Genomic DNA, 9,394 nt, shown 5'->3' on the forward strand with positions numbered 1-9,394 from the left:
GTGGGTCCCCTCAAGTATCAGTGTCAGTGGGGGCCCCTTAATGCTCTTAGTTTGCATAAATGACTTGTCACAAAGGTCATGTCGCTGTAAACTTGTAGTTGCAACCAAACCAACTTCAAGCTGGAAATAATAATGACTAAGAGAGGTGAGAAAGTTTGAGATAGACGTAACATGTATTGCTAAATATAACGAAGGGAAAAAATGCCGTTTAATGTAAATAACTTGAGACAAAGAAAATAGTCTCCATGGAGAACATAGATTGTGTGATTAATTTTTAAAAATCACAGAACTTAGAAAAAGATATTTACCAAGTTTGTATATTAGGTTGAAAGCCTATCTACTGCACGAGGGTCATTAAGGCTGCATTCCACCTTTGTATGTAGATTTATAACCTTTAGTTTATTTACACTTCTGCTCTTAATGTATATACATCTTGAGATAAAATACACCAGAATATTAACAATGTAGTACATAAACAAGATGGGTCCTACACAGATGACAGCAAGGAAATGAATGATCTACTCAAGTCCCAATATGACTCAGTTTTTAGCAAGCCGCTAACCAGACTGAGAGTCGAAGATCAAAATGAATTTTTTTTATGAGAGCCACAGAATTTGGTAAACACAAGCCTATCTGATGTTATCCTGACGCCAAATGACTTCGAACAGGCGATAAATGATATGCCCATGCACTCTGCCCCAGGGCCAGACTCGTGGAACTCCGTGTTCATCAAGAACTGCAAGAAACCCCTATCACGAGCTTTTACCATCCTATGGAGAGGGAGCATAGACACGGGGGTCGTCCCACAGTTACTAAGAACAACAGACATAGCCCCACTCCACAAAGGGGGTAGTAAAGCAATAGCAAAGAACTACAGACCGATAGTACTAACATCCCACATCAAAAAAATCTTTGAAAGGGTCCTAAGAAGCAAGATCGCCACCCATCTAGATACCCATCAATTACGCAACCCAGGGCAACATGGGTTTAGAGCAGGTCGCTCCTGTCTGTCCCAACTACTGGACCACTACGACAAGATCCTAGATGCACTAGAAGACAAAAAGAATGCAGATGTAATATATACAGACTTTGCAAAGGCCTTCGACAAGTGTGACCATGGCGTAATAGCGCACAAAATACGTGCTAAAGGAATAACAGGAAAAGTTGGTAGATGGATCTATAATTTCCTCACAAACAGAACACAAAGAGTAGTAGTCAACAGAGTAAAGTCTGAGGCGGCTACGGTGAAAAGCTCTGTTCCACAAGACACAACACTCGCTCCCATCTTGTTTCTCATCCTCATATCTGACATAGACAAGGATGTCAGCCACAGGACCGTGTCTTCCTTTGCAGATGACACCCGAATCTGCACTGCATTCCATTGCAGACACTGCAAGGCTCCAGGCGGACATCAACCATATCTTTCAATGGGCTGCAGAAAACAATATGAAGTTCAACGATGTGAAATTTCAATTACTCAGATATGGTAAACATGAGAAAATTAAAACTTCATCAGAGTACAAAACAAATTCCGGCCACAAAATAGAGCGCAAAACCAACGTCAAAGACCTGGGAGTGATCATGTCGGAGGATCTCACCTTCAAGGACCATAACATTGTATCAATCGCATTTGCTAGAAAAATGACAGGATGGATAATGAGAACCTTCAAAACTAGGGATGCCAAGCCCATGATGACACTCTTCAGGTCGCTTGTTCTATCTAGGCTGGAATATTGCTGCACACTAGCAGCACCTTTCAAGGCAGGTGAAATTGCTGACCTAGAAAATGTACAGAGAACCTTCACGACGCGCATAACGGAGATAAAACACCTCAATTACTGGGAGCGCTTGAGGTTCCTGAACCTGTATTCCCTGGAACGCAGGCGGGAGAGATACATGATTATATACACCTGGAAAATCCTAGAGGGACTAGTACCGAACTTGCACATGAAAATCACAACGAAAGCAATACTTACCTGGAGACCTGGAGAGAGTTTCGGGGGTCAACGCCCCCGCGGCCCGGTCTGTGACCAGGCCTGTGACCAGGTCTGTGACCAGGCCCTCCTTAAGGGGGATTAACAACAGACCCCTGGCAGTCTTCAAGCAGGCACTGGACAAGCACCTAAAGTCGGTACCTAACCAGCTGTGGCTCGTACGTTGGATTGCGTGCAGCCAGCAGTAACAGCCTGATTGATCAGGCTCTGATCCACCATGAGGCCTGGTCACAGACCGGGCCGCGGGGGCGTTGACCCCCGGAACTCAATCCAGGTAAACCCCAGGTAAATAGGAGTGATTGTACATGATATATCACAAGGTGGAGAAAAAAACACCACGAGAATAATTTAGACGAACTACAATAATAGTTAGCAAGACAAGTTTAACCAAAATGGAACTAGTCAGCCTATAGTCTGGTGCTGGCCTTCATCTGCGTTGTGGCGGCCCGGTGCAGACCAGGTCTCGTAAATTGGAAGGGAAATAATACGTCAGTGAGAGGTAATACGAGGCGCACTTATAAGAACAACACAACGTAAAGACTCGTGCATACTGAATGCGAGTAGAAGGTTGTAAGAATTACCTGTCATCTTGCATATTCTGCGTATAGAAAGAAAAAGTCTTGCAGTCCTGCCAGAGTGCAAATCGTTTAACAGGCAACATGTACCTATTTTTATTTGAAGACCTATGGTCAACCAGTGTTTATTTTTTTTTCAATTCCATACAGAGATGATACACGATGATAGAGATGAGGTAATGAGTCCCACAGCCTGGAAGCCGGAGCTCAGTACCTTAGTCTTGATGCATATATGTTTAATTCCGCACGATACTGGTATTGTATACCAATATTACAATGATGGTAGTCTATCATTGCCTTGGGTATAAAACGGAGCAGAGTATATACACCCAGAATTGTCATTTTTCAGCGTATATGCTTGGAAATTTAACTTTAATCCCCATTTGAAGGATTAACGTATTACTGCATACAGGGAAATTCCATAGAAATAAATGGTATGAAATACCGACACAGTGGAAATATAAACGAGTATGCAGTATAATATGATCCTTCATTTCCCTTCCAGGGAAATTCCAGCCTTATGACCCTCGTGTAGCCGATAGGCTTTAAACCTAATATACTACTAACTCAAGAAGGGCAGCGTGACGGCGACCAATATTAGCTTTTAGAAACATAATTGATTAATTAAGGAAGATGGGACACCAGGAGCACAGCTCTGCTCACGGAACAACAATTGGGTTATTAGAGAGTTAATTACACAAACACACGCACCTTGATGTCAGCTGGGGAGGGAAGGAACATCAAGAACACCTTCACCGCCAGATGAATATCTCACAGTATTTTTTTACGCCAAGAGGTGAATATCTGCGTATATACGCCAAGAGGTGAATATCTGCGTATATACGCCAAGAGGTGAATATCTGCGTATATACGCTGAGAGGTGAATATCTGTGTATATACGCTGAGAGGTGAATATCTGTGTATATGCAAAGAGAGATTAGTTTCGAGTATCAACGGCATTTGTGCATATCCTTCATTGTATATACACTGAGAGGTGTATATACCAAAGTGTATATGCGCCGGGAACTTACATTAATCTTTATTATAAAGAGTAAAGTGATATTGACCGGCGGAATACAGGTGACACATCTTAACCCGCGTGTAGTCTACCAACTTTAAACCTAATTAGCAAATCTCCCAGAGGACAAGTGCTCTGCCCACTGAGGGCAAGTGTCCTGGCCACTGGCGCAAGTGCTTTGTCCACTGGAGTAAGTGCTCTGTCCATTGGGGCAAGTGTCCTGGCCACTGGCGCAAGTGCTTTGTCCACTGGAGTAAGTGCTCTGCCCACTGGGGCAAGTGTCCTGGCCACTGGCGCATTTGCTTTGTCCACTGGAGTAAGTGCTCTGTCCATTGGGGCAAGTGTCCTGGCCACTGGCGCAAGTGCTCTGTCCACTAAAGTAAGTGCTCTACCCACTGGGGCACGTGCCCTGCCCACTGGACTCCGCTGCGGCAAGTGCCCTGGCCACTGGAGCAAGTGCCAGTCTCAGAGAAGTGGCACCCCCGTCGCTGCTGCCTTCCCTTGCTCAAGCACATTCAGTGCACGCGCACGCACGCACGCACGCATGCATGATTTCCATGAGTTACGACGCAGCTGCATGCATGGCGGCCTACTGTGCCTGACCCTCCTGCGAGGTAGGCGCCTCCACGATGCTCATAGGCTCTTGATTCTTGGAAGTGGAGCTGCTTTCCCTTTTTCTCGAATCAAACTAGAACGATGCTGACTCAATACACAGACAACTGACGTCTTCCACAATCCCCTCCCCCTCCCTTTTTATTTTTTTTGCTCATGGCAACGAGCCCAGCAGGCCGCCAACAGCAACAGCCTGCTTGAAAAGACAGTACCATCCCTCGCAGCTTGACACTAGGCCGGGCTACAGGGGTTAAGGAAAACAAACCCACTAAACTAGGCACAGGTACAGCAGAGGCCTATGTAACGCTCTGTGACCCATATGGGTTTACCGCTCTCTTGTGTGTATAATAATAATGATATGCCAGTATGTGCGTAAAGTGAGTTTATGTGCACGCTGCATGTGTGTCGACTTGATGTGTGCATATGTGAAAGTTTTGTCTGACTGAACAGGAGTCATGTATACCTGAACGAAAACCGAGTTTACATGTTTGAAAGTCCAGTGTATCCAAGAACGAAGTTACAAGTCTACCCTGCACGAGGGCTGCAAGTCAACGTACACGGTGGCTACAAGTCTACATAGACGGTGGCTACAGGTCTACATAGACGGTGGCTACAAGTCTACATAGACGGTGGCTACAAGTCTACATAGACGGTGGCTACAGCTGCAAGTCTACATAGACGGTGGCTGCAAGTCTACATAGACGGTGGCTGCAAGTCTACATAGACGGTGGCTGCAAGTCTACATAGACGGTGGCTGCAAGTCTACATAGACGGTGGCTGCAAGTCTACATAGACGGTGGCTGCAAGTCTACATAGACGGTGGCTGCAAGTCTACATAGACGGTGGCTACAAGTCTACATAGACGGTGGCTGCAAGTCTACATAGACGGTGGCTGCAAGTCTACATAGACGGTGGCTGCAAGTCTACATAGACGGTGGCTGCAAGTCTACATAGACGGTGGCTGCAAGTCTACATAGACGGTGGCTGCAAGTCTACATAGACGGTGGCTGCAAGTCTACATAGACGGTGGCTGCAAGTCTACATAGACGGTGGCTGCAAGTCTACATAGACGGTGGCTGCAAGTCTACATAGACGGTGGCTGCAAGTCTACATAGACGGTGGCTGCAAGTCTACATAGACGGTGGCTGCAAGTCTACATAGACGGTGGCTGCAAGTCTACATAGACGGTGGCTGCAAGTCTACATAGACGGTGGCTGCAAGTCTACATAGACGGTGGCTGCAAGTCTACATAGACGGTGGCTGCAAGTCTACATAGACGGTGGCTGCAAGTCTACATAGACGGTGGCTGCAAGTCTACATAGACGGTGGCTGCAAGTCTACATAGACGGTGGCTGCAAGTCTACATTGACGGTGGCTGCAAGTCTACATTGACGGTGGCTGCAAGTCTACATTGACGGTGGCTGCAAGTCTACATTGACGGTGGCTGCAAGTCTACATAGACGGTGGCTGCAAGTCTACATAGACGGTGGCTGCAAGTCTACATAGACGGTGGCTGCAAGTCTACATAGACGGTGGCTGCAAGTCTACATAGACGGTGGCTGCAAGTCTACATAGACGGTGGCTGCAAGTCTACATAGACGGTGGCTGCAAGTCTACATAGACGGTGGCTGCAAGTCTACATAGACGGTGGCTGCAAGTCTACATAGACGGTGGCTGCAAGTCTACATAGACGGTGGCTGCAAGTCTACATAGACGGTGGCTGCAAGTCTACATAGACGGTGGCTGCAAGTCTACATAGACGGTGGCTGCAGGTCTACATAGACGGTGGCTGCAAGTCTACATAGACGGTGGCTGCAAGTCTACATAGACGGTGGCTGCAAGTCTACATAGACGGTGGCTGCAAGTCTACATAGACGGTGGCTGCAAGTCTACATAGACGGTGGCTGCAAGTCTACATAGACGGTGGCTGCAAGTCTACATAGACGGTGGCTGCAAGTCTACATAGACGGTGGCTGCAAGTCTACATAGACGGTGGCTGCAAGTCTACATTGACGGTGGCTGCAAGTCTACATTGACGGTGGCTACAAGTCTACATAGACGGTGGCTGCAAGTCTACATAGACGGTGGCTACAAGTCTACATAGACGGTGGCTACAAGTCTACATAGACGGTGGCTACAAGTCTACATAGACGGTGGCTACAAGTCTACATAGACGGTGGCTACAAGTCTACATAGACGGTGGCTGCAAGTCTACATAGACGGTGGCTGCAAGTCTACATAGACGGTGGCTGCAAGTCTACATAGACGGTGGCTGCAAGTCTACATAGACGGTGGCTGCAAGTCTACATAGACGGTGGCTGCAAGTCTACATAGACGGTGGCTGCAGGTCTACATTGACGGTGGCTGCAAGTCTACATAGACGGTGGCTGCAAGTCTACATAGACGGTGGCTGCAAGTCTACATAGACGGTGGCTGCAAGTCTACATAGACGGTGGCTGCAAGTCTACATTGACGGTGGCTGCAAGTCTACATTGACGGTGGCTGCAAGTCTACATTGACGGTGGCTGCAAGTCTACATTGACGGTGGCTGCAAGTCTACATAGACGGTGGCTACAAGTCTACATAGACGGTGGCTACAAGTCTACATAGACGGTGGCTACAAGTCTACATAGACGGTGGCTACAAGTCTACATTGACGGTGGCTACAAGTCTACATTGACGGTGGCTACAAGTCTACATAGACGGTGGCTACAAGTGAGCGTGTGTCGAGGCTGAGAATCTGCGTCTTCCTGAAGTTAAATAAACGAGAAAATTTTCCCTGATTCTGGTACAGTTGCAAAGTAGATTTCATAAGCAATTTCGTGCAAAATCCCTTTCATTGATTTTCTCTGTCTCTCTCTGTCTCTCTCTGTCTCTCTCTGTCTCTCTCTGTCTCTCTCTCACAAACATCTAATTCATCAAACTGTTTCACCTTTTCTTTCCCCCGGCTGGACCGAGGATTTGAGAGTAACCCAGTGTTTGTGATTTTTTTCTCACTCTCCTCAAAGTGAGAGAAAGTGAGAACTTGTAAGGTAAAGATGTGGGAGCTTTTGGCGAGAGTGCCCTTTCAGAGAGAGAGAGAGAGAGAGAGAGAGAGAGAGAATTGAAGGGCTCTTGATCCGACGACTTGGGGAGGAACATATAGTTTAAGAACATGTGACAAGATAAGCGAAGAACAGAGGAACACTGGAGCAGGTCTGTGTTTATGGTCCTCTTCTTGAGACCCGACTACAGGGTAGGTCTCAAGACCACCGAAACCATTAACCAGTAGTATCTGTTTTTTTCCTATCTTTGAGTATCTCGCAGGTAGTTGTCATGTCTTCCCTAACCCTTGGCTCACTGAGATTCAGTTTACTAAGTCTTTCCTCGTAGATTATATTCCTGAAACGTGCGCAGTCTGCTGAGAAATCTCTGTTTTCTCAGCTTCTTAAAAGTGCGTGAGTAGGTTCTGACGCAATGCTGATTTGATTACTCAGAACCTGCAAGAATAAGAATGTGTGTGTGTGTGTGTGTGTGTGTGTGTGTGTGTGTGTGTGTGTGTGTGTGTACACCTCACCTAATTGTGACTGCAGAGGTCGAGTCATAGCTCCTGGCCCCGCCTCTTCATTGGTCGCTACTAAGTCTACTCTCTCCTTGCTTCATGAGCTTTATCATACTTCTTAAAGTGCGTATGTTTATTACCTCCATTACATCACTTTCCAGACTATTCCACTTCCTGACAACTGTTATATATCCCCCCTATCCTGTCCTCCAGTGTCGCCACGTCGATTTTCCTTAATCTCTCCTCGAAGGACATGCCCCTTAGCTCCGGGACTAGTCTCATTGCAAATCTTTGAACTTTCTTTAATTTCTTAACGTTCCTGACCAGGTGTGGGTTCCAAACTGGTGCTGCATACTCCAATATAAGCCTGATGTACACGGTGTACAGAGTCCTTAACGGCTCCTTACTGCAGCAGTTATTTCGTTGATGTGCGCCTCAGGAGATATGCTATGTGTGTATGTGTGTGTGTGTGTGTGTGTGTGTGTGTGTGTGTGTGTGTGTGTGTGTGTGTGTGTGTGTGTGTGTGTGTTACCATTTTGTCAAAGGCACTTGTCGATTAGGCACTTGGCCTGTTTTCTTTGGCGTGTGTACTCACTTATTTGTACTCGCCTATTCGTGGTTGCAGGGGTCGATACATAACTCCTGGTCCCGCCTCTCCCCCTGCTCCATGAGCTTTATTAAACCTCTTCTTAAAACTATGTATGGTTCCTGCCTCCATTACATCACTTCCTGATAACTCTTTGACTAAAGAAGTACTTCCTAACCTCTCTCTGACTCGTCTGAGTCTTCAACTTCCAATTGAGACCCCTTGTTTCTGTGTCCCATCTCTGGAACATCTTATCTCTGTCCGCCTTGTCAATTCCTTGCAGTATTTTGTATGTCGTTATCATGTCTGCCCTAACCCTCCTGTCCTCCATTGTCGTCAGTCCGATTTCCCTTAACCTTTCTTCATAGGACATTCCCCTGATCTCTGGAACTAACCTTGTTGTAAACCTTTACACTTTCTCTAATTTCCTGACGTGTTTGATCAGGTGTGGGTTCCAAACTGGTGCTGCATAGAGTCTTGAACGATTCCTTACTGAGGTATCGGAATGCCTTTCTCAGGTTTGCCAGGCGCCCATAGGCTGTAGCAGTTATCTGGTTGATGTGCACTTCAGGAGATGTGCTCGGTATTATACTCACCCCAAGATCCTTCTCCTTGAATGAGTTTTGCAGTCTTTGGACACTTATTCTATACTCTGTCTGCGGTCTTCTTTCCCTTTCCCCGATCTTCATGACTTTGCATTTGGCGGGGTTAAATTAGAGGAGTCAGTTGCTGGACCAAGCTTCTAGCCTGTCCAGGTCTCGTTGTAATCCAGCCTGGTCCTCATCTGATTGAATTCTCCTCATTAACTTCACATCATCTGCAAACAGGGGCACTTCTGAGTCTATCCCTTCCGTCATGTCATTTACTTATACCAAAAATAGCACTGGTCTTAGGACTGGCTCATGTGGAACCCTGCTCGTCACAGGCGCCCACTGTGATACCTCTCCACATACCATGACGTGCTGTTGCCTCCCTGTCATGTATTCTCTGATCCAATGCAGTGCCCTTCCTGTTATACGTGCCTGATCCTCTAGCTTTTGCACTAATCTCTTGTGAGGAACTGTGTCG

The sequence above is a fragment of the Cherax quadricarinatus genome, chromosome 6 (assembly GCF_038502225.1).
Source record: "Cherax quadricarinatus isolate ZL_2023a chromosome 6, ASM3850222v1, whole genome shotgun sequence".
Taxonomy (NCBI): Eukaryota; Metazoa; Arthropoda; class Malacostraca; order Decapoda; family Parastacidae; genus Cherax; species Cherax quadricarinatus.